This window comes from Panthera tigris, chromosome B3, assembly GCF_018350195.1.
Source record: "Panthera tigris isolate Pti1 chromosome B3, P.tigris_Pti1_mat1.1, whole genome shotgun sequence".
NCBI classification, from domain to species: domain Eukaryota; kingdom Metazoa; phylum Chordata; class Mammalia; order Carnivora; family Felidae; genus Panthera; species Panthera tigris.
The window spans coordinates 108311071-108338028 of record NC_056665.1 but is presented as its reverse complement, the minus strand read 5'-3'; the positions used below and the strand labels follow the sequence as shown (position 1 = coordinate 108338028).

Sequence of the window (26958 nt, the reverse complement as noted above, 5' to 3'; positions counted from 1 at the left end):
AATTTTTAAAAAACTAGCTTAAGCAGTGTGATGATCATAAAAAATACATGTTTGGTCTAGGTCCCTTTTATGTCACAGAGCTCTTAAAACCCTTGGAATTTCCTAAGTGAAGAGAACCACGGAAGTATCTTCTGTTACGTTAATAAGATGACTTTTGGAAAGCACCTAAGGTAATGGAAGCTGGTTGCCAGGGGAACCAACCTTGTGAAAGGAGGACTGCAAGCTTCAGCCCCACACCTGACCTCTGGGCCCCCATTGGCCAATGATTTAATCAAGCATGCCTATGTAATGAAGCCTCCATAAAAACCCAAAAGGATAGAGTTCATAGAGCTGCTGGGAGACTGGTGTGCTCTAGGAGTACATGGAAGCTCTGCACCCTTTTCCCATGACCTTGCCCAGGCATCTCTAACATCTGCGTATTCCTGAGTTACCTCCTTCTATAATACACTGAGTGATTTAGTAAGTACAGTGTTCTCTGAGTTCTGTGAGCTCCACTCTAGCAAACTAATAAAGCCCAAGTAGGAGTCTTGGGAACAACTGGTTTATAGCCAATTACTTGGAAATATAGGTAACAACCTGGACTTGAAATTGGTATCCTGAGTTGGAGGGGGTCACTGGAAACTCCAATCTATAGTAGCTTGGTCAGAAGCACAGATAACAATGTAGTGTGCAACTACAATCTGAAGTAGGTGGAAGGGAGTCAGGCGGGTAGTGGTAGGCAGTATTGTAGCACTGAGTCCTGCACCTATGGAATCTGATGCTACCTCCAGGTAGATAGTGTCAGAATTGAACTGGATCATGGGACGCCCAGCTGGCGCCTGATTATCGCTTGTTTTATGTGTGGGGATTTGCGTGCACACATACAGACATGCACGCACACACACGGAAATTGGGTTTAGGAACCCAGCTTACAGGCATGCATTCTTCATTTCAGGTGACTTCACAAGTTCATGTTTCATGCTCAAACTGCCCCTCTCCCAGCATCTAAACCCTAAGTAGCTACTTCTTTAGATTTATTCATAATTCTGAATTGGCCTCCATCTCTTCTGGGTACAGAGCCTTGAGGCCACCTGCATTAGACCACTCCTGTCCTAAAATGTCCTCTAGCTATCTGCAGAGATTTTCCAAAAGCCCCAAGTTGATCATCTCATCTGGGGGACACAGAATTCACATTTTCTAGGTCTTATCTGTCTAAGATAACTAGGATTCCCCCACAAGTCCTCAAGCAGGATAAAAATTAAAGGGTAGCTACACTTGCGGTGAGCATAATGTATAGAGAAGTTAATCACTATGCTGTACACCTGAAACTAATGTAACGTTGTGTCAACTACACTCAAATAAAAAAAATAGTATTTGTAATGAATAAAAGAACAAAACAGACCAAAGAATTGTGAGTATTTGTAGTAAACACATTTATTTGCTCTAGTTCTGCTCATAGAACTGTAATTGTACTTTGTCCCCCATTCCTTACCTCCATTCACCTTTCCTTATTCCTCACCCAATGGCTTCCCAGCTCTCCGGGGAGCACCTCACATTATTCTGAAGTGGTCCCCTCAAATAGTATAGGGTACATGCTGTTTCCCTTCTCTTGCTCCATCTCCCTATGGCAAACTCTATTGCTCAAAAACCACTATTCATATCAAGGTACTGATAAGGACACTTCAAAGCTACTTCCTATTGCAGATAAAGCACTTTTGTCAATGCCAAAGGTTCTAGTTCCAAAGCTGTGGCATCTTCTCATGTCGAAAGAGTCTTTCCATGTCCCAGAATTAAAAAATATATATATTTTTCTATGTATTATAGCCCTGAAGGTACTATATTAAATTCAGTATCATCCCTTTTTAGTTTTTCCAAATCCGAGGCATTGGTCATGGGTAGGATGATGATATATACTGGTTTGCTCCCAAACAGTCCTTGTCTTGGGTTTAAATATTAAAAGTGTCTCATTCTCACAGGTGCCCTGGTTTGACTAATTATATAGTCATCCTACCCACTCAATGCTGTATACTCCATTCTCTTATCCTCTTAACTCTTCAAATAGGCTCATGCTAATGTATTTCTGTATTGTATCTTCAACTTCTGTAAACATACTTTGGGATACAAAACTGGATACCAGTTACATTAGTATTACATAAACATTATAATCTATTTAAATTTCAATGTTAGTTCTTTCCATTTATTCAGGTTTATATATGTTCAATCCAAATAATTCGCATTATCTAAAAATAGCAATATGAATACTCAACTACCCAGTATAATTGACCTGTCTCATTCAAGTTTTCATAGTATGATCATGTAAGTAAACAAGACATATTCTAACAGTGATACTTAAACGATTGGTGTTCCCATGGGGTTTTCTCATAGGTACACTTCACCATTTCATATATTATAGTAACAGTCATGAAATCATAATTAAAGGGTAGTAATAATCCAAGACTATATATATATATATATATATATATATATATATATACACACACACACACACACACACACACACACACACACACACACACACACACATATGGCTTTGGTGATGGGGTTGACTTCAGGATTTCCCATGAAATAAACCAACAATGCAAAACAAACATTGAAAATGCCCTTGAAATATCACATTAGGTTAACTAAGAGCCTGTAAGAGTTATAGTGAGGGATTCACCTAAGTCATGGTTTCTCGATCTGGGCACTACTGACATTTGGGGTCAGATAATTATACTGCTTCGTAATTACCAGATTACACTGTTGTTGGGGACTGTCCTATGCATTGCAGGATATTTTCAATATCTCTGCCCTCTAACCACTAGATGCCAGCAGCAACCCTGTCCTTTCCACCACGCCTCTGCATTGTGGAAACCCCCACATGTATCTCCAGCTGTTGCCAAATATCCTCTGGGAGGCACAATTGTTTCTGGCTGAGAACCACTGGAATAAGTAGTTGCAGTGATAGCTCATTCAAATAGCTGCAGAATTATGTCAAATCCATATTATCTTCTTAGGTGACAGTTAATGTATTTCATATCAACAGAGGTCTGTTGAGCATCTACTATGTTTAAGACACTTTTCTAATACTTCAAGGGATTTAAAAAACAAACCTGAAATATGGCTCCTTCCATCAAAAACTTCAATAGATAAAAAACCTCTGAAGTAACTGACTTTTATTTCAATTCTAAATGTTTTTATTTAATACCCGTTGGGAAGTTGAATGATGTATTTACTGAACATCTAAGGGAATATCTATTACAATATTTTGTTAGGGAGTCTTCTAAATACAATGGTCTGAAATAAATCAAAAGCACAAAATTGACACATATTATTCCATTAACAAATATTTCATGAATGAATAAAGAAATCCATACAAACTGCTACAAGGAAGGTTTCAGAGGAGATAGATTTTCTTCTAGTCTAAAATACATGACAGAGAAATGCTGGTCCTTTTCCAGGGATCAAGAAAGGGCTTATAGAAAAGCCCATACTTTAGCTTGGAATTTATGATACTTTTCTTTGGAGCTTCAGATATTAAACTCTCACAAGTTAAGTTGGAGAGTTCTGACACAAAGACCAAAGATAACCATGCGGATTGGTTGAAATCTGGTCTTTGAGTGGAAGGCCAGAGATGCACTCTTCTAGGCCTAGTATGGATAACACAGTTATAGGAAGAGAACTAGCCTGGAAGGCAGGACACCTTGGTTGATTCTGATATTACTCTGCTGTCTCTTGGTCATTTAAAACCTAAATATGCTTTCCTATATAAAATAAGAATTATCTCTTCTCAGCCTACCTTAAATTCAGTTCTGTACATGAAAACGTGAACTGAAATTGGCTGTGTAAATATAAGCTGTTAATGTTCTATAAAACTGAATAACTGTACTGAATGTCCTTCCAGGTTGTTTTCAGCTCTGAAAAATCCATGATTTTACCATAAATCTTGCTCATGTCTCCAAGATAGCATGTATATTTGGAAAAAACAACATATATGTATCAGCCTCCCAAGATTCACCGGTTGACTTCCCTGAGTAGGCTAGCCTGAGATCTAGATAGAAATGGTCAAGTGATCGGTATTTTTTGTAAGGGACAAAACTGCAAATGAATGTCAGATTCCTCACGGGACCTGGGGAAAACCCCACTTGAGTTTTGACATTTAGGAGGAAAATGTGTCCATAAAAATTTTTTTGTTCTGATTTGTCAATGTAAATGGATAATAGAGAGTCATAACCCAGGCCTTGGTACCCTGCATGTGGTAAGGGCCACAAAGTGCATCTCGTCTATTCCAACCAAGGTGTGCTTGAATGCAATGGAGAAACCCTGTTGGACTTGACTTCTGGGATCTGACTAACCCAAACATTCCCGGGTCTGACTTCCACAGTATCATCTGTGCCCAGCCGATAGCTGAGTGCCTCTTCTTTGGTTAGTACAAAGATTTCTTCATCAGGAAAGAGGAAGCCACTGGGCCTGGGCTTGAACACAGAGCAAATGGCAGCATGTTTATAGACTGAGATGATGAACATGCATTTGAATTCTCAAGAAACGTACTAATGGTAGCAATATTACTATCTTCTGTGTAGAATTTTACAGTATCCTAACATACTCTTATTTTCATTTTTAATGAGATGAAACTCACTTGGTCAAATGGATTTGTTTACTTAATATGTATTGGTATACATTAAAAGCAGACTCTCACCTTTGTGATCGCTCTTTCAATTTTTCCTGAGAGAAACCAGTCCACTAAAAAACACCAGAAGCTAGTGAAATATTGATAGATTTTAAAAATTATTCCTAAGGCTGAGTTAAATCTCAGTCAAAATCAGATTCCCACTTCCATCTGTTCTTCAGGATTCATGGAAAGCTGGGGTACCAGTTGGACTGGAAAGTTCTAGTGTAAAATGAAATTTTCTTACTAAAAACCTAGACTTCATAGGCTGTCAGCAAACATAAGGTTCAGATATTTTGTGAAAATATTTCCCCAAAATAGCCACAGTATGCTGCTTCGGAAATGTTTGAGAAAGACGAAAGAAATCAGTCAGGGAAGTTTGTGACCATGAAGAACAAGATGTTCTCTAGAAGTTCCTTGATTTGTCTAATCTTGCACCCATCCCTTTCCTTCTCTCTCATGCATTTTCTTTATTCTTTCTGATGCATCACCTCAATAGGGGTACATCTATATTTAGTATTTACCTTGTATAAATGGGAATCTGTAACTTCCTCATACTTGGCAAGGATGATTCACTTTCTTGTTTTCTTACTGTTGTTGCTAATGGGAGATGTACCTCACTGCAGCCTTGTGCACAAACTATAGTTCCTCTCCAGGCTGAATCTACATTAGGTAAGAGAGATGCTAGTAAAGGCAATTCTGAAACTACAATATTTTAACTCAAATGTTTAACTTAAATACTTAATGAACCATCACCATTTGGTGATTTTCATGGAAGGTTTTCAAAACACAAAACTTAAAAAAAAAAAACTAAAAAAATATAAAAACTAATCCCATGCTCATTTTAAATACAGTGGAAAACATTACTACCAAATAGTTATCGAGTTTCCATTTGCCAAGAAATTATGTCTTGGGGGATAAAATAGCATCTATCCACAAAGAAAGTGTGATCTGGTGGTGAGAGAAGTCATATAGCCCAAAAAGTTTAATGTAAATACAAATTGAGTGGTAAATTAACCAACATTATAAGAGCTACCTAAAATATTACTTGAGGAATTACCACAAATGAGTTCAGAAAATGATGAATTTATTGGGGCAAACATCTACATAGAGTATGGAAAACTTCATAGAAGGAAAATTAAAGGCTGGATCTGAACGGTGACTAAACTTTGTCCAGGTAGAGAAGAAAGAAATTCCTTTCCATATGAAGAGGCTTATATTCTAATTCCAATTAAGTGTATACTATGCACTGCGCCACACCCTTTCCTAGGTCATAGGCCGCAAGGGTACCTAGAACAGGTATAATCCCTGCCCTGGTAAAATTAGCCGTCTGGTCCCCTAAAACATGGCTAAGGCAAGCAATGGAGAGAGTAACCAGATAAGCAAGCAGAAATAGAAAGGTCCTGTAGGGACAGAATAGGGAACAAAAATAAATGGGTGTGTTGGGTTGAGATGGTAGAAGGTCTGGAACAAGTCTGTTCCCAAGGGTCCTAGGATCAGGCAAGTCTCAGTATCTGACAATCCTGCTAGCATCCTGATCCCCCAAACATGTCACACAGATGAAGCCAAATGAAAATGAACAAGAACAGTAAGAAATTAGAAAGAAATTATAAAAGAGCACTGGAATTTGGGGCAGGGAGGGACAGAGTTTGTGCTCATTTCCCAAATCTGGTCTAATTATCTTTTAACCTCCACCAACAGTACTTTTCTTCCCTCCCCATCTGTCCTTCTGCTTCATCCACATTTGAATTCCTGTTCTCACTAGCTGTGTTAACACACTGTGATCACTAAGTCTCAGTCCCTCTACTGTAAACTGACATAAAGATACAGTTGTTATGAGCATTAAGTAAGACAATGGATGTAATGAGCACCCAGCAGAGGAAGGGGGACAGTGTGCATGTTTGCCCCTCACCATCCCCTCCCTCCACCTTTAATCACTATCCAGCCTTGAGAAGTACACCCACACCCACCCTACTGATGCCTCGAATGACTGTCCAGGTTCACTTAAACCCTAGGGAATATTCCAGCTTTGACAACCAAACTGCTACATTTGAACCCTATCCTATATGGACAATAAAGAGCAATCACAGATTTGTGAGCACAGGACTGGTTTGTTTTCTCTCATCTCAATTTGGGCATTTCATACTCTCATATAGCAGCTCCATGGAAGAGTGGAAAACATAAGGGAGAGATGGTGAAGACAGTTCTGAACCTCCTGAGGCCATCTGTTTAATTGTGGGTTTGTGGAGTAGATAGTGAAATAACATACTGAAATAACATTCAGTGTCATACTCTAAGGAATGGAGTCAGAACTCAGAACCACAGTCAGCTGGTTCTGTGCTTTGCCCCCTATGCCATACTGCTTGTTTGGAAATGGACCTCTATGTATGCCTTAACTTTGCCTTAGCACTCCCAGAATATCTGCATTTAGAATCCCATCTTTAATTATAAAATAAAACAAGTTTATGTTTAAGGATTTCATGGGTTACAAGAGATAAGGAGGTTTATTAAAAAAAAATGAGGGGCGCCTGGGTGGCGCGGTCGGTTAAGCGTCCGACTTCAGCCAGGTCACGATCTCGCGGTCCGTGAGTTCGAGCCCCGCGTCAGGCTCTGGGCTGATGGCTCGGAGCCTGGAGCCTGTTTCTGATTCTGTGTCTCCCTCTCTCTCTGCCCCTCACCCGTTCATTCTCTGTCTCTCTCTGTCCCAAAAATAAAAAAAATAAAAAAAAAAAAAAACGTTTAAAAAAAAAAAATGAAAGGAACAACATGGAGTTGCTCTGAAATTAGATAAAAGAAGGAGAGAGAGAAAAAGTAAGTTACTTCTCTCTGCCAAGGGTTAGTTTTGCCCTGGGATACTTTGTGCTTTATAATTTGTATGTAGATTCCTGGAAAGTGTGCTCCCTACTCAAAATCCCCCATACACTCAAGTAGCGTAGATCACTAGGAACTGATGTAGAAAATACCCCCTTCCCCTGAACGGATGATAATCACATCATCACTAGGTTAGTTGGTAACTGGGGGGAAGGGGACAAAGCTAGCAGTTCAATAAAATTTAATAGCTTTGGTTGGCTCCAGGTGAAACTTATATAGAGGCTACAAATCTCAAAGTATCTGCCCTATTGATCCTGGACTCAGTTCAAACCTTCAGGACACAGTAAGTGATGATCCAACTGATGAGCTTGGAATCTTGTTGGTTTTTTTCTTAGAAATCAAAAAGGATTATCTAATGGACTGTGACAGATTTGAAGAGAAATAATACTGAAATTTAACGCTGTTCTTCAGTTTTTCAGTCCTACATTAAATTTCTCAGACAATACTTTTTTAAAATGTCATTTTTAAACACATACACACACACACACACTTTTCCACAATTATAGGAGTAGCAGAGCATTAACAATGAAATTTTTAAAATTCAATAAAAATATAAAAGTGTTTCAGATTTTTAAAATTAAGAAAATGTCTAATAGCCCTGACCCACTTAAGAGCTTAAGAGAACCACATGTAGGTCATGGGCCAAATGCTGTAATATGTCTTCAGGGACACATTTCCACTATTTCCTTCAACCTAAACTCTGATTGCTGTTCATTATCATATCCCACTGGAGGGGAGCGAGGAGGTTCTTCTCTTTTGCTACCAAAGGCTTGAGTTCCCAAGACTGGATGTAGGTTCAGCTGAATAATCATGGGACATGACCAAGCAAAGGCACCCAGTTGGAATCAGCTGAATTTTGAAGCCTCACTGGACCCTTCTGGTTTCTTCCTCCACTTCAGAAATTCCTGCAGAAAATATTTCTTTCTCCTTGCTTGCCTCCACTCTGATATTTAGATAAAATATAGCCAGCAGGAAATGTTTATCTTTAATTAAAACTAAAAAGAACCTAAGATCTTGGGGGCGCTTTAGTTGATTAAGTGTCTGACTCTTGATTTCAGCTCAGGTCATGATCTCACAGTTCCTGGGATCAAGCCCAGTGTAGGGCTCTATGCTATCAGCACAGGATTCTCTCTCTCTCTCTCAAAATAAATAAACTTTAAAAAATAAATAAACTTGTAAAAAATAAAAAAAAAATAAAAAGAACCTATGGTCTTCAAACTGAGAAGTCATTATGAAAATTGCTAATGGTACTAAGGCCAAGGAAAATGTATCAGAAAATGACTATGGGAAAAAGTGATAACCCCCAGAATACAAAATCCGGGGAGTATTATCTGGTGCTTTAACAAGGAGCTGTACTTTACAACTGGGAGTTTTTAGAACCTATGGGGAACAGAACAACAAATCCATTCACAAAGGATGTACTACCCCAACTTGTACTGCACCTGAATAATTATGTGTTAATTTACTGAGGAAATCTAGTATAACTTTTTTTAATGAAAGTTTACATTATATTGTAGGTTAATATTAAATGTTCTATAATCATTTTTTTATTTGCAATGAAATGTGTAAAAATTAATGTCTAAACTTGAACTAGCATAATATGTTAAGATACTGGCAAAGTCAGCCTTCTGCAACAAGATTTAGCTAATGATACTCAACCACCCAGGCTACCCTCAGTCTGACTATTCCTTGTGAAATACTTTTAAAGAAACCCTAGGCTGTAAATTGATCTGTAGGCTTCAGCACAGGGAAGTATACTGGAATCATTAAATCTGGATTAAAGTCTCTGTGCTGCTACAATTTAACTTCTCCAGAACTCAAGTGGTTCCTCACAATGTGGGAGAACTGGACAGGAGGTCCAGCCCCAGAGTTGTGTGAGTCTACGGTTTTTGGAGAGATGAGGCAAAGAATCCTCATGACTGGCACATTTAAGGAAAGAGCATGTACCACCATGATGCAGTCACTAACAGAGAGAAATCTGCCTGGAGGTGATTTTGCAACACTTTCTACTGTCTCCAATAAAGCCTCCTGCCAATGCCCCTCTGGTCCTGGATACAATAAAAAAAATTAACAGTCAGCAAACTTCAGAGGTTATATAATATTAAGCAGGCCTAGTCCAAACCTTGTTTTTCATTTCCAGTGTGAGTTTCTGGGACTTCAGGGTGGGGAGCGCAAATATGCAACATGTACCTAAGAAGCACTCTGTAATAGTACAGGCACTAGGTCCCCTGTGCTAATTGCTATGGAAGTCTACTTTCTTCTCCCTACTTCCTGGCTGAAGCCTACAGATAATGAATCCGATAGGCATAGTCTCAGCCCTTAGAAAACTTAGTCTAGACGAGAAGACCTGAACATACTAGCCTGAAGGATATAGATCAGCAGAGGGATTTGCATCAATGTTATGGGACACAGAGGTAAAGTACGTATCCTGGGAAATCAAGGTGGGCTTTTGGGAGGAGGTGACAGTGAAGTTAAGCCTGGATTATGTGTGGTCAAAGGTGCACTGACATTCAATAAAATGAAGTTTTTATGGGCACAACTGATCTCTGAAAAATGACTTGTGAGGCTGTACTGATAGAGAATTTATAATAAGCACAGTCAACAAACCATACAGAATAAGAAAATGTGTATGTTTAGGCAGAAAACAAAATCTACTTTTTAAAAGTCTAGGCATCTTAGTTATTATTCTGACTTCTCTCCTTTCCCCTTTTCCCTCTACAAGAGGTAGGGGAGGGTGGAGAACAGGCAGGAAAGTTGGAATTTGACAATCACAGCAGGTGGGAGAGATTGGGTGGTAATCCAGTCATTTCCCTACAGGTGTGGTTCCTCCTGTTCCAGATTTGAGGAAGCATCAGTTTATTACCAAGCACTTGAGGGTGCTTAATAAACATTACTTAATAATTAATGGGACTTTTGAAAATAAAATAATAATTAATGGGACTTCTGAATGTAACTTTTCATTGTTTGGGGCACATTTAGAAAGGGCAGAACCTAAAACCCCATGCTCCGCAGGAGAGATGGAACAGTGGAAATGGGTCTTAGGAGCTTCAGAGAGTAGTTTTTCCATGTGTGAGCAAAGAGAACCAAGAGTACAATGGAAAGATGGAAGGAATTAGTAGTTTAAGGAGTGTCATCAAGGATGCTTTGCTAAAACAGACTTATAATACTACAACACAGAATAGCCCTTAGGGTTCATTCCATTCACTGGTTTCCTAACTTTTATCCACATAAAGCTTTAATAAGAATCCCAATATCCAAATCCAATAAGAAAATCTGCCCTGGATGAAGTTATGGGATGGACTTGAAATTTTCCCCAAAATCCAACCTCCCTTTCTCATGTCCAAACTATCCTTGAGACATTATCAGAACCTGTAGGGTTCAGCAAAATGGAATTCAAAAAACAATCCTATGGTTTACCTCTCCTTTTAAGAATGAAGCTGTGCACAACCTTTACTTATTTAAGTAATTTCATTTTCAAGAAATTAAGCTTTAGTTCGCCTAAAAATCAACTGTACCAGTAAACTTTTGACTGTAAAAATTCCAGGATTCCTGAAATAATGAGCTAATTGTCAAGTCTTTCTTCCTTACCTGGAGAAGTAACTTGACTAAAATAATGAAAGAGACAAGCATGGAATCCAGATATCCTGGCTCAGGCCACTCTGCTTTGTTGTCTCTTTCCAGAACATAAACCGACCACAGGTATGCAAATTCATCTATAAATTGTACAAAGTGTATTTTTTTTCCTAATTTTTAAATTCTTTACTAAATCAAGAATTAAAGGATTCCATGATAGACTTATTGGTCCTTCTAGTTGAGCTTCAAGACTCAGAGGGAAAAATAATGAATAAGAAGTAAACACCCAATGACACATTCCACACACACACTCCTACTAAGAGAGTTCACATAGACTCATTCTCTTTAAACAAGACAGGGCATTGAAGCAAATGGTACCATTTTCTACTGCATTTGCCTGGAGCAGAGACTTCAGATACCTACAGGAAGGTTTGAGTTCTTGACTGGTCAGTTTTCACTTGTACACAGAAGAAACAACTTTACTGTCTGAATAAAAAAAGGAGGGTATTTATTGAAGGATATAAGATTCAGGATTACACAACTTAAAAACAAGAAGGCACTGGAGACTGGTCACTACTTGGGATGTTTACAGTATTACCAATGCTGGGCGCTGCCCCTCTTTTCTCCTTGTGCTATACATTCAAGATTCACCCTTCCATAGTAGAAACATCCAAGTGGCTAAGCTTTGGTCATATTCCCATACCTGGCTGTCCTGGAACAAGGAGAGGTTTTCCGGCCTCTCACTCAGAGCCATACAATGAGAGATTCCCCACTGTCAATAAGAACATTCAGATGCTAGGCAGCCAGAAAAATGGCAAGTGTCAGATTTTCCAAATGTTAGGAGTCAAAGATTACATCATTAGCCATTTAAACTATAGATGAAAGAAAGAAAGAAAGAAAGAAAGAAAGAAAGAAAGAAAGAAAGAAAGACAGTCCAATCGAGGAAAGAGTGAAAATTCTTGGTCCATAGAGAACAAGAGGAAAGATACTTTAGGACTTCAGTGCATTCATTCTGTAGAACACTTTTATCCAAACTATATTCCATAAAATACATCCTCTCTCAAGAGGCTGTCCATTTTGGAGACTCAAAATGCTAATTAGCGAATACATTAAAAGCTTATCTCATTCAGCATTTTCCAAACTTTTTTTTAGCACTGAACCCTTGACACCCACAGAATCAGCTTTCCAAAAGCACACCTTGAGAAATGCTGTTTCTGATGAAAAAGTAATGTTATGAACCATTTGAGGCCATTTCACAAGAGTTAAGATTATTCTGATTAGGGAAAAAGGACCTCTCAAGTCTTCAATCCTTGAAATAACTTTATTGATGATCATAATTCAATTTTGATAACATGAAAGGTATAGCTGCTTTCTCTAAATCAGATTACAGAGATTTTCCAAAGATAAGGGAAGGTAAAAACTTTGATTCCATCTTGGAGTCCATCTCTAATGGTCAATAGGTAAGTGGTGACTCTTCCCCCACAATTAGCACAGTTTGACAGAAATAAGAAGCACCCTTGAAAAGCAGATAGAAATTATAAGACAAATGCCGGGGCTTTGGCTGGATACGGAAGTCCTAATTTTCATTCCTTTTTGTTTAGGAACCCTGGGCCCTTCTTTCTCTAGCAGCCCACAGCCCATGTGCTCTACATCCAAACAGCTCTGCCAGCTTCCATGTTGTCCATCTCTGTGTAATCAAGAACATGACAGCTGAGAGCATGATACAACACTGAAATCACTTCCTTTCATTTACCCCCTTTAATTAAGCAAAGATGAAAAAATTAATCCTTAGCATGAGTGTAATCTGAAAGTGAGAGGTATCAAGTGTTTTTATCAGATTCTGCCGGCAACTCTGTACTTGGCTTTGTATCCAGGCAGCAGATTATTGTAGCTTGCCCGACAAACATGATTAATAACTCAGCCAGAGCTTTTGTACTGGATGTAGTGTTTGCCAAAAATGGTAGAACTCAGTGGAGAAGGGGCACTACAGTGACAGTTACTTCCCTGACACATGACCCTTCTTTGTAATTAGAAACCAAACACAATTATGCAGCATTCAATGACATAAGTCTTCTCCTCCCTCCTTTACATGATGATTGCTGATGCTGCAATTGTTTTCACAGCTCTAAAGTAAAGCCAAAGGAAATATGGTGATCTATCGAAACGTAGTTTCCACATTCAATGTTTGCAGCCTCAGAACCTTGTCAGGCCGCAAACATTTACTGCTGTGCATGGCAGGTATACAGGACACTGTATGCCTTTTGGGGGGAACAGAGAAGCCAGGCATCTGCTCTATCTATGCCCCTTTTACCGGATACCTTTTGAAAATTTGCTATGGCAAAAATTAAAGAATATCTACGGCCATACTACCCAGACACCCTCCAAATGAGAATTTGTCAGTGATATGGTCCAGGTTCCATGGCTATTTCTGCTGAATAGTTTTGTCAACTGTACCATTTTTCCCCACTTTTGTACAGTTTGTTCCTTACTGTTTAATGTGGTTTCTTCCCTGCTGTGGCAGCTTCCAAACAGCAGCTGTGATGCCACCCACCAGCATCCCAACAATGTCAAGCAGCTCAAGTAAACAGGTTGTGTGCTTCGACCCCTCCTACACACGTGCAAGGAAATGCTCGCCTATGCAGATTTCAGCTGGGGGATGCCTCTAAGGGAGCAGCAGACCCACACAAGGTAGGCTAAATCCTGCCTGGTTTGATTTTGGAAGGATAATAACTTTATTTATAAAGGTCCCCTCCTACCATTGCCTTGGAAAGCAGTCACAATAGTGACTAGATAAAAACGTTAATTAAGACATCATAAGCCACCCTGAAGGAGCGAGAATAAAAATAAAGGAGGAATTTGCAAACGTGGGGGTTTCAAAAGAGTTCGCTAAAGAGGAATAAAGACAGAGATTCTTGAGAAAAAGTGCCAAAGTGCTGAGAGAGCTCCTAGGCACTGCAGCCCCCAGGACCTCAGCCACAAAGATGTGAGCTGGAAAGCAGCACAGGCAGGCATTGTGCACAGGTGATGGGCCTGCTAGGTCTACCATATCTCTTGGAAGAATGAATGAATGGCACACTGACATGGATGAGTCTAAATGCCCTATTATTTCCTCTGAAAATCAGTGGGACTAACCAGGACAACCCATTTCATTATTTGCATAAGTCTTTGTGTAAAAATAGTTGTCTAATTCACTGTAAAATAACAAGCATCTGGTTTTTCAATTGTAAACTTGTAATCATCCAATATCCCTTCCACCTTCAAGGATGATGGTTATTTCCCAGCAGGAAGATAAAATCAACCTGTAATCAGATCTACAATAAAAGGTATCTAGCAACACTGTGTGTAAGAAACGGTGTTTGTGTATTTGTACACACAAACACAGGTAACTCGGTTTTATTGCTCTCAGTACCAGAACCCTTAAAATGTGATCACACATAGCCAAGGGAAAGTCCAAAGTAAAAGACCCCCAGAAAAGACTGCCATCCATCACTGTCCCTTACCCTTTTCACCCCATTAGGGGAAAAATTTCTAGTCCTAAATAAAGCAACAAATCATGTTTTAAGTACTTCTGCAAACAGAAAGTCAGCTAGCAATTTTATTTAAGATCAACCAAATTTTCAGAACCATTATGCACTACAATATGTGTTGAGGTCAGATCACCAAGATTAATGATTAGAAGAAAAATAAATGAAAAATATCAATGTTTTAGTTAATGAGTAACACATGTAGAAAAGATAGGCTTCATTAAGACATTTATGCAAGATAGCCTCTTCACCTGATCTGACCCAATCTAGTACCTTGCTGCTAATCACATCATTAGGAACTACCTAGTCCAGGTACCTAGACAAAGCACCTAGAATTATTTTTAACAGGGATTTAAAATATATATGTATAACTAAAGCCTTTGTTGACAATGGCAATCTCTCATTCTGTAGTAAGAAACGTAAGGCTAATCATATACATTATATATATATACAGTGACCTAAAACACTTCAAAATAGATTTAAACATCAGATTGCAGCTCGCTGTCCCTCAGGGACCATGGCCAGGGTAATTGTCTCTATATTGATCCTATCTACGTGCTTCCCATTATTCTTGTCCCAAGTGAGCCCTGATCTTTGTTGAGATGCCAGTTTCTTAGTTGGGGCCTCTATTACTCTATCCAAATCTTTGCTTATGCACTTACTCAATGTACAGTCCTTGAATTGAGTAGTTAATACTGAAATACCTGTGTAGTGTTGTAGCTCTGCCTCCATCTGAAGTCCCCTGCTTGGCACTGGACACAGAAGTCAGCATCCTATGGCTCTGGTGGCTGGCACTGCTCCACATGAGCTGCCTGGGAAGCTAGAAGGAAGAAATGATCTGCTTTAGAGGCCACACTGAAAACAGATCATCTCACTAACCCAGCAAGCATGTCCTTCATGACCATGTTATGGGGATAAATAGTGTCCAGTGTGATAAAGACTCACAAGTAAGAATCATGAGGTGATTTTTACTACTAGTGAAACAGAGAAGTTTGGGTATTGGAGAAATTATGACTCAAGTTTGCTGGTTCTGATCAAAGAAAGCAAACACAAAGTATGGCTCAAGATTGTACCTGATGTGTGTATTATCAACAAACAGAAAAGGCATTTATTTACTGAGGGATTTTTATTGGGGGAGTGGGGAGAAAGGAGGCTATGATCACACTATATAAAGTTAAAAATAAAGTTTATTCAAAGTTCCCTCCCAAATCCAAATTAATTGAATTCAAAAATGTATTTTTCTAAGATGAAAGCCTAATCAAGTTTTTCTTTCATTTAGTGTGATCTCTGCCAATATTCACCCTCTTAGATTCAATAGTGACAAGTTTTATATAAAACTTGAGGGTGATAACATGCACCACACACAAAAACCAATCTCATGATTTTAAATTCATATCTTATTACAGTGAATTATTCTCAGTTACTTCAAAGCTATGGGCTTTATGGATGGAAGGGTAATATCAATAACAGTTGTAATTATGATCAGCAGAGAGAAAATTGGTTTTTGTAGTAATGCCACAAATCCCAGATTTTAAAAAGATGTTCTGAGTTTCTGCCCTGTGGTAGAGAACATGCTCAGTGCTGAGAAAACAAGTAAATAAAGCATAGCCTCTAATCTCAAACTTCTCAGACTAGTTATGCAATCAAAGAATAAGTAGCAATTAAAAACACAATGGTAGGAGCTCCTGGATGGCTCAGTCAGTTAAGTGTCCGACTCTGGCTTAGGTCATGATCTCACAGTTCTTGAGTTCGAGCCCCACGTTGGGCTCTATGCTGACAGCCAAGAGCCTGGAGCCTGCTTCAGATCCTGTGTCTCCCTCTCTCTGCCCCTCCCTCACCCACACTCTTTCTCTTTCAAAAATCAATCAACATTAAATACATAGATAGATAGATAGATACATACATACATACATACATACATTCACACACAATGATAGATGCATTACTGGTCAGAAATGGTATTTGGCAGCAAGTAATCCAAAACCCAATTCACAATAGCTTTAAGAGGAAGGAACTTGCTTCATTTAACAAGAAACCTACAGATAAGGCAGCCCAGGGCTGATTCTACAGCTTAATCATGGCATCAGGGACCCAAGCTGTTTTTTTTTTTGTCTTGTTTTAAACATGTCGCTCCATCACCCTGTGGATACTGAATTTCATCCTCATGGTGTCAAAATGGTGTAACTAGCACCATACATTCCATTCAGATTCCAGAAAAAAGAAGAAAGGGATAAAACATTTTCCAAATGTTAAGTACACTGGAATTAAAATTTAAGAAAAAAAAATTTTCCCAGAAACTCTATCTAGAAACGTCTACTTTTCAGTGGCCAGAAATGGGTCAACCATCAGCAAAGTAGTATGGGAAGATATTTTAGACGTGCCATGAAGAAGAAACAGAGAAGTACAACTTGGTAGACAACTAGCAGTGTCTGCCACAGAACTATGGAAACTTCAAAAGACTAGCTAACATATATCAGGGAAGTTTTTCCAGACGAAAAGACAATTAGGTTTAATATGGAATTTCTACCAAGAACAAGTGAGGTGTGCACATGGAGAGGAAGGTTGGAGCAAAAATAGAAAGGGCATTTGAAGCACAGAACACAGAGGTGTTCCTAGCACTGCAAGCAGTTCAGTATGACTGGAGCGCAGGCTTCACATTGGGAAGGGGACAGGACGCGAACGGAGTTTCGTGAAAAGCCTAATGACACATAGGCATGTGAAATTTTAAAGAGCCTTGTGGGCTGTGCCACACTAAGTAGTTCTGGCTTTAAGGTGAAGCTGAGAAGATGCCATTGTATTATGGTAAGTCTTATTGTTGGCATGACAAGCTCACCTCATGTCATCCTGTGGAGGAGCCTCTGGTAGGATAACATTCCTTCTCCGTCTCTCTCATTTTTGAGCTAGCCCTGCTCCTCCTACATTATAATCTAACAGGGCAATGTCTGCCTTTATGAAGGACATCTGCAATTGTCATTACTGCCCATGACCAGTTCAGTAAATCTACTTCTGAAGTACATGGTTAGGAAGCTCATTGTAGCCTTACATTCAAACCAACTTCTCCAATGCAGCTTTACCAATAGTAATATTGATATATTGGTTTTCTTCCATCTGATGCCTCTCACAGTTGGTTCTGAAGTTGGTCCACCTCAACAGTTGGTGACTTCTTATCCTGTTCCCCAGTGTCTCTCGTCATACTATTTTGTCCCCTTACCCTTGCATTCATCCTTGGCCACATGGTTTCTTTGTTCTTCCCAGTCTCAGCACATGGGTGCAGGGAGAGCTGAAACACCTCCAGGCTAGTGGCTGAGCTCTGCTATGCTCTGCCTGATGGTTATATGGCAGAAACTCCTCTCATGGGGTTACTTTTCATTAGAAATAAATTTAGTTGGGAACTCTGTGCCTGGCACTTCTATCCTGTAGAATATTGGCCAGAACTCTCCACTGTTTCCAAAATAAAGCTCTGCCTTAATTGCCTCTGGCGAAATATTTGAATATAAAATCCAAAAACATGTGAAGTACACTGCTGACATTGATGGTACCCAAAATGACACATTTGCTTGGTTAAAGAATTGTGTCAGAAAGAAGTGAAAACAGAAATTCAAGCCACATGATCCTTACCTGGGCATGTTCTCTGCATTTGTGTGGAAAGCTCATTAGTATATTCCCTAGTCTCTCTTGATTGGAAAACATAGGGTACAGCTGTACAAACATTGCTCAAACAGCTTCCAAGAACATCAGAAGAGAATGGTGATATCAAATGGTAGTGTTAATGAGAGCATTGCTGCTCAGAGACAGAAAATTTGCAAATGTTGGGTGTGAGGTAGAAAATGCAGAAGAATTACACAGAAGTAAATGCTGAAGGGATGCCTGGGTGGCTCGGTCAGTTAAATGTCTGACTTCGGCTCAGGTCATGATCTAGTGGTTCGTGGGTTCGAGCCCTGCGTCAGGCTCTGTGCTGACAGATCAGAGTGTGGAGGCTTAGTTTCTATGTCTCCCTGTCTCTCTGCCCCTCCCCTGCTCATTCTCTCTCTCCTCTCCTCTCTCTCTCTTCCCCCCTCTCAAAAATAAGTAAATAAACATTTTAAAAAGTTAGATATTCTGAAATATTAAAAAAAAGAGGAGTCCAGAAATCTGACTATAAGTTATGCACAAAAAAAACAAATAAGAATCAGGGGTGCCTGAGTGGCTCAGTCAGTTAAACCTCTGACTCTTGGTTAGGCTCAGATCAGGATCTCATGGTTCATGAGTTTGAACCCTGCATGGGGTATTCTCTATCTCTCCCTCTCTCTCTGCCCCTCCCCCACTTATGTGTGCACACACACACTCACTCTCTCTCTCTCTCTCTCTCTCTCAAAAAAAAAAAAAAAACATTAAAAAGAAAAACAAATAAGAATCAAAATGAGAGAAATTAACATCTCCTAGAAGTGGTCCAGGCACCCTGCACTACTGATCTGTTAAAAACTCATGGCTCCTGCCCCACCATGTCTTAAGACGGAGAGGGCATGCAGATTCCAAGGCAGACAAAAGTGATGTTCTTTACAAGGTTATTTAGATAATATAATGCCAAGTGCATTCATTTCCTAGGGTTGCTATAACAAAGAACCACAAACTGAGTTGCTTAAAACAACAGAAATTTATTGTCTTATAGTTTTGTAGGCTAGAATTCCAAAATCAAGAAATTGGCAGGGCCATATTCCCTTTGAAACCTGACAATCCTTCCTTGGCCTTTTCCTAGCTTCTTCTGGCTTGCCAGTAACCCTAACATTCCTTTGCTTGCAGGTGCAGTGCTTCCATCTCTGCCTCCATCATCACATGGTCATCTTCTCCCTGTGTGTGTCTGTCTCCGTGCCTCTTCTCCTCTTCTTACAAGGAAACTAGGCATAATGGATTCAAGGTCCACCATACTCCTGTATGGCCCCATCTTAACTTGTATCTTAATTATAGCTGCAAAGATTCTATTTTCAAATAATTTCATATTCACAGCCACCAAGAGTTAGGGCTTAAGCATATCTTTTAGGAGGATACAATACAAGCCTTAAATCTTGTGTTTGACTAATTAGTGTGGATGGGAAGCTTAGGCTGAAAAAGTAGAATAGCGGTTTCTGCAAGAAAAAAGTCAAAGGCAAGGTAGACCCATTCACACAATGCTAACAGACAACATAAAGACTTACTCTATGACAGACACTGCTCTAACTCTTTTGCAAATATCCACACATTTTCCCTCACTATGATGACATGAGGTTGTAGTTTTCTACTTATTTAAAGATGAGAAAACTAAAGCACAGAGGTATCAAATTGCTGTGATGTGTCAACACCAGAAATTGAACCCAGATAGTCCGGCGGTATTTATGTGCCTAACTAGGATAAGATTTCAAATTGTAAGCTGGTTCCTCAAATTTGTGAGAATTGTTTATTACCAGCTACATCTTCCTTTTTCCTCCTGATTAGCAGCATTGTGATGGGCTAATGGGTGACGTGAGGTTAAATATGCCTTAAGGACTGGCCATAAAAGGATTACCAAGTTTACAAAATGTAGGTTCAGAGTCAGCTCTGTATTCATGTATGCTCATAATTATAGGCATACATTTAAACCTCTTTTCATTCTTTTGATAATACCTACTTCTATTATCTGAGAATAGGTACCTAACTGAATCACAAAGTTATATATACCTCCCACTTCCCTACACATTTTCTTTTCATTATCTGTATTAGGAAGAATAACTAAAGAACTGACATTTCAACTTGCCACATTTAAAATTTGCTATACTTAAATTTATTTTTATAAAAAATGTTTATAGTCATAGATATATACAAAAATAAATATAAACATAAGGAAGCATATGCAAAATACAGATAAGAGCATGGAGCCTGCTTTGGTTTCTATGTCTCCCTGTCTCTCTGCCCCTCCCCTGCTCATTCTCTCTCCCTCTCCATCTCTCTCTCTCAAAAATGAACATTAAATTTTTATTTTTTTTTAAGCAAATGCTGAAGAATCAAGACTAGGGTGGAGATACACCCATTTCACCCTGGGGATAGAAAACAAAAAGAATAACCTCTGGATCTCCCCCAGTGCATAAATACAAAATACACAGATACTCTTGGAAAATTTTTCTACTAATGAAATATAAATCAACCAAAAATAATTTTTTAACATTAGACTCACGCGTGTCTCTTGATTGGCATGAAAAGTGAGTTTTCAAATCAGCTACAGTTCTATGTGTTTGCATTTGTTCCCTTGTCATGCCATTTGGGCACTGCACAGTGATGAGAGACAACTTCCTAACGGAAATGTATTTTTGGTATGTCTGATTCTTCTAGAAGACAGAATGAGTGAAGGATGCTGAAAACAGCATAATGGGGGTACCTAATCATTTTTGTTGAATTTGCTATTTGCCCATTCATATGGATAGTTAGCAGCTATTCTTAACAAGTAAGAAACAAAACTTGGTCTTATGGCCAGGATCAGCTCAGTGAACAATGGTGACCAGAAAACTTTTCTTTCCTAGATTTTTTATTTTTCATTATGCCTCTCCCCTTTTTTAAATTAAACTTAAGTTAGTTAACTACAGTGTAGTATTGGTTTCAGAAGTAGGACCCAGTGATTCATCACTTACATATAACACCCAGTGCTCACCCAAAAACGTGCCCTCTGAAATGCCCATTATCCATTTAGCCTATCCCCCCTCCCACTCCCCCCACCCCAGCAACCCTCAGTTTGTTCTCTGTATTTAAGAGTCTTTTATGGTTTGCCTCTCTTTTTTTTTCCTTCCCTTCCCCTATGTTCACCTGTTGTGTTTCTTAAATTCCATGTGTGAGTGAAATCATATATTTGTCTTTCTCTAATTTATTTAACTTAGTATAATACATTCTAACTCCTTCCACATTGTTACAAATGGTAAGATTTCATTCTTTTTGATCACCAAGTAGTATTCCACTGTATACATATGTACCACATCTTCTTTATCCATTCATCAGTCAAAGTACATTTGGGATCTTTCCATAATTTGCCTATTGTTGATAGCACTGCTATAAACATTGGAGTGCATGTGCTCCTTTTAATCAGCACTTCTGTATCCTTTGGATAAAAAGGTAGTTGCTCAATTGCTGGGTCATAAGGTAGCTCTATTCTTATGAGGAACCTCCACACTGTTCTCCAGAGTGCTGCACCAGTTTGCATTCCCACCAACAGTGCAAAAGGATTCCCTTTCCTCTGCATCCTTGCCAACATCTGTTGTTTCTTGAGTTGTTCATTTTAGCCATTCTGACAGGTATGAAGTTGTATTTCATTGTGGTTTTGATTTGTATTTCCCTGATGATGAGCGATTTTGAGCATCTTTTCACATGTCTATTAGCCATCTGGATGTCTTCCTTGGCGAAGTGTCTACTCATGTTTTCTTCCCATTTCCTCACTGGATTATTTGTTTGTTGGGTGTTGAGTTTGATAAGTTCTTCATAGATTATGGATACTGACCATTTGTCCAATATGCCATTTGCAAATATCTTCTCCCATTCCATCAGTTGCCATTTAGTCTTGATAATTGTTTCTTTCACTCTGCAGAAGTTTTTTATCTTGATAAATTCTCAATAGTTCATTTGCTTTTATTTCCCTTGCTTCTGGAGACATGTCTAGTAAGAAGTTGCTGTGGCCGAGGTCAAAGAGGCTGTTGCCTGTTTTCTCCTCTAGGATTTTGATGGTTTCCTATCTCACATTTAGGTATTTTATCCATTTTTAATTTATTTTCATGTATAGTGTAAGAAAGTCATCCAGTTTTCCTAGCACCATTTGCTGAACAGACTGTGTTTTTTCCATTGGATACTCTTTCCTACTTTGTCGAAGATTAGCTGGCCATACAGCTGTGGGTCCATTTCTGGGTTCTCTATTCTGTTCCATTGATCCATGTGTCTGTTTTTGTGCCAGTACCATAATCTCTTGATGATTACAGTTTTGTGATACAGCTTAAAGTCTGGAATTGTGATGACTCTAGCTTTGGTTTTCTTTTTCAACATTACTTTGGCTATTTGGTGTCTTTTCTGGTTCCTAAATTTTAGGTTTGTTTGTTCTAGCTCTGTAAAGAATGCTGATGTTGTTTTGATAGGGATTTTGTTGAATGTGTAGATTGCTTTGGGTAGTATCCACAATGTTAACAATATTTGTTTTTCCAGTCCATGAGGCATGAACTGTTTTTCCATTTTTTTGTGTCTTCTTCAATTTCTTTCATAAGCTTTCTATAGTTGTCAGCATACAGATCTCTCACCTCTTTGGTTATGTTCATTCCTAGGTATCTTATGGTTTTTGGTGCAACTGTAAATGGGATTGATTCCTTGGTTTCTCTTTTTGTTGTTTCATTATTGGTGTATAGAAATGCAACTAATTTCTGTATGTTGATTTTATATCCTGTGACTTTGCTGAATTGATGTCAGTTCTAAAAGTTTTTTGGTGGAGTCCTTTGGGTTTTCTACATAGAGTATCATGTCATCTGTGAAGAATTAAAGTTTCACTTCTTCCTTGCCAATTTGAATGACTTTCATTTCTTTTTGTTGTCTGACTGCTGAGACTAGGACTTCTAGTACTATGTTGAACAACAGTGGTAAGAGTGGCCATCCCTGTCATGTTCCTGACCTCAGGGGAAAAGCTCTCAGTTTCTCCCCATTGAGGATATTAGCTGTGGGTCTTCTGTATATGGCCTTTATGATATTGAGGTATATTCCTTCGGTCCCTACTTTCTTGAGAGTTTTTATCAAGAAAGGATGCTGTATTTTGTCAAATGCTTTTTCTGCATCTATTGAGATAATCTTATGGTTTTTATTCTTTCTTTTATTAGTGGGCTATATCACATTGATTGATTGGCTAATACTGAACCACCTCTGCAACCAAGGAACAAGTCTCATTTGATCTTGGTGAGTGATTCTTTTAATGTACTGTTGGATACAATTTGCTAGTATCTTGTTGAAAATGTTTGCATCCAGGCTCATCAGGGATATTGGCCTGTAATTCTCCTTTTTAGTGGGGTCTTTGTCTGGTTTTGGAATCAAGGTGAGGCTGGCTTCATAGAATGAGTCTGGAAACTTTCCTTCCATTTCTATTTTTTGGATCCCCTCCTTTTGCTAATGTAGTTGCTTCATTATTTTGTCTTCCTCACTATCTAGAATTCCTTCAAAATCTCAACTTCAGATATATCCATAGTACACGTCCTTTCCATTCAGATGCACTGGCATTGCAGTGCTAGCCCAAGAAGGCCTACATTTGAATCCCAGCTCTGCCATGCCTCCATGTGTGGTCTGGAGGAAGTTAGTTAATCTCTCTAGGCCTCAGTTTACTTCTCTGAAATGGGGATGATGGATAATCATACCCACTGCTGAGATTTGTTATGAGGACTGAAGGAATGACTAAAATAGACTTTCACAGAGTAATCCCAACAAATAATAGCTAATCAACATTACAGTATCTCCTCTCATGGCATTTTCACTACAAACCTAATTTCAAACCGGCATGAAGGGAAGATTAGGCAGAGAAATATTCGGTGGGGGTAGAAGAATAGGCTATGCTGCTTAAATATAAAGCTAAACCAAAACTTCAAAATAAAACCTAGCCTACAGAACTGTTTTGGAGTTTGTGATGAGTGTGATTGGGAAGGGAGATTATGTAAAGGCAAGATGCACCTTGTAGGACCCAGAAACAGTCCATGGGTTGACATCTGGCTGGGTGTTCCAGGTGCCCTAAAACCCCCACAAAACCAGAGTTAAAAAGCTAACACCACAAGAGGCCTGACCATACTTTAGCTGGGTCTGAAGCTGTTAGATCAATATAATACATTTTTTCACAATTCTTTTAAAATAATTAAATTTCAAAATACCATCAGCTAGCTAAGAAGAAAATTCAGGAAACTACATGGACCAATTTCAAGCATAATAGGTATCTAGTCTAAGAAATAGTATCTACGGAGACCATTGATTTGTACAGAGTAGATGCTCAGTAAATACAGAAAGGAGTCCATTCTGCCCATGGACTTATATGTCAGGGAGAAAGGATGAGGACTTTTGAAAAGGGTCTTCCAAAAGTTCTGCTGCTTAAAAATTTTGCAACACCTCAGTGAAACAAAACTGTAGTGATTTTTTTTTTTGCTAGAAAAGTATCATGACATTAGTTTTTAACTACAAAAAAAAAAATAGAGATGTTTAAGCTCTGTAGAAAGAGCAAGCTTTGCCTGTGGCAAATTCACAAAATTTCATAATTCCACCAGAGGCAAAGTGTCAGAGTTTTCCCCACAGGAGCTACATTCCCAGTTGGAAATGTGAAATTTTAGCTCAGAAAAAAATCTGGGTATGTTTTGCAAAAAGTTAAAACTGATTCTCTTATTTTGATTCTGGATAAGGACAAACCACCCCAAGGTGGGGAAAGTAACAAGTAGGGAGGAGAGGAAGATAAGGTCTAGAATCAGAAGAGAGAGGGGGCGTAAGTGAACAAAAATACTTGGCAGAAGAAATCCTGAGAAAGATTAAAAGGAAATGATATGATGGATATGCTGTGACCTTACAGAATTTAAGAGCTTAGAAGATTGTTTAAAGACCAGGTTCAGTAGTAAATCCCCAACCAAGACCCTGAGACCAGAATGTCTATTCATACCCTCTATTTCTGCCAAATCCAACCTTTTCTCTCTGTTCCTGCCTCTGGTATTTTCCTTTGATGAAAACAGTGCCAGGTTTTATTATACAATTTCAAAGGGAAAGGATTTTGTTTCTGTATTTGGACTGAATTTTCAAGATGTAATTTCCTAAAACAAGCTTTGGAGAAGAGCATAAAAGTACAACTTTAAGATGTTTCACAAACATCTGACCCTTTTTTTTTTTTTCAAAGGATTGCAAAGCCTCATAAATCTTCAGCTTTGTTCTGTGGGCTCCAGCTCCTTGCCTGCAGAATTTTCAATCTACATCATGTATAAAGCACATAAACTGGACTGGAAAGGACTGTACAATGGGGAAATTTAAATATATGGTTTTAATCCCATTAATTACGTACTATTATTGGAGATGGGCTGGAGACCATAAGGCACTAAAAACAGTTTTTTTATTAAATAATATGGGTCTTCCACCATCCCTGAAGATCTTTTGTGTATTCACTCATTTTCCTCCTAACCCCCGCCAACACTGTCTCTTATCCTTCAGACAGAGGAAATAATGTGAAAGGCTTTAACATCAGAAGATTCAAAGATTTTTGAGTACTTATAACCTTCTGAGGCAACAGACCTGAATAAGAACCTACACTAAATACAGCTTCTCCTGTCAGAATTGAACTATCTTTGATATAAAACAGACTGGGTTCATAAAATGCATTCAGATTTACCTCCAGCACTCTGCACAAACTGCCTATCCTAATCTAAGATGAAGCAATTCCATATGGCCCTTGATAGTTCTTGCGTACAGGACATTTCAGGATGCTCAGAGAAGACAGGTGCGTATAAAGACAGAAGACCATTCACTTAGAGTCATGCAATAGGAAAACTCTCGCCAGGACATCAAAAATCAATCAAGACATTATGCCATCTCACAGTCCAGTAAAAGAGCTAGATAAATGCTCAACTACTTGAATAAACCATTTATGAAACATTGGCGGGTAGACATACCATATTCCAGACCTTGAATTAGAAGAAAAGAAATGACAATTTAAGCAGTGATTTCAAGTTTGGCTGCAGTTTGCAAATAACTGTTTTAAAAATTCCTCATAGTGGAGAATCTCGGACCATTTCTCTCTTAGGAGATGTTTCATTAATTAAGAGTTGGCTGCTGAGTTTGAGGAAATGGGAACTTTCATACACATCGTAAGTGGCTAATGAAAAGGGAGATCCCAAATTATTCATGATAGCTAAAGAACACCAGAGAAGTAGAACATGCAGCAAGACAGCATGACAGAGAGTCCCAGTGGCTAGAAAGGCCTGAAGTCCAGAGGGTATTCATATGAACAGCCATGCACAGATACACTAGTAAGTCACTGAGGAAATCGGGTAAAAGAGTCTGATAGTGAATGAGAAATCCCAGGGACTAATCTACAGAAAACAGGAAACCTTGAAGAACTGACAGTGAGCAAAGAGAAAAGAGGTGAGTCTCGGGCAGCACAGGATTCAGTTGCTATTAATTCAGCCCCTCTAATCACCTAATTTTATCTTAAGTGTTTCCCAAGCTTTGTTATTTTCTGCATACAAATCACCTGGAGAATCTAGTCAAAATGCAAATTCTAATGCAAGGAACTTCTGGGAGAGGCCAGAGATGTTACTTTCAGATGATGGCGGCACTACTAATCCATGGACCATGCACTAAATTTCAGAGTACCTATAAGGCTGAATCTCA

General features: G+C 38.8%; 1 long non-coding RNA gene across 1 annotated transcript in view; it reads right to left on the bottom strand.

Moving 5' to 3' along the window:
- Positions 1–12402: 12402 nt before the first annotated feature.
- The window catches only part of LOC122239627, a 34864-nt gene continuing 20308 nt past the window's right edge, over positions 12403–26958 (bottom strand). Inside the window, exons 3-4 of the long non-coding RNA XR_006218896.1 lie at positions 15321–15436; positions 12403–12779 (exon numbers count right to left, since the gene is read on the bottom strand). This is a non-coding gene — a long non-coding RNA (uncharacterized LOC122239627). The remainder of the gene's footprint in view (positions 12780–15320; positions 15437–26958) is intronic.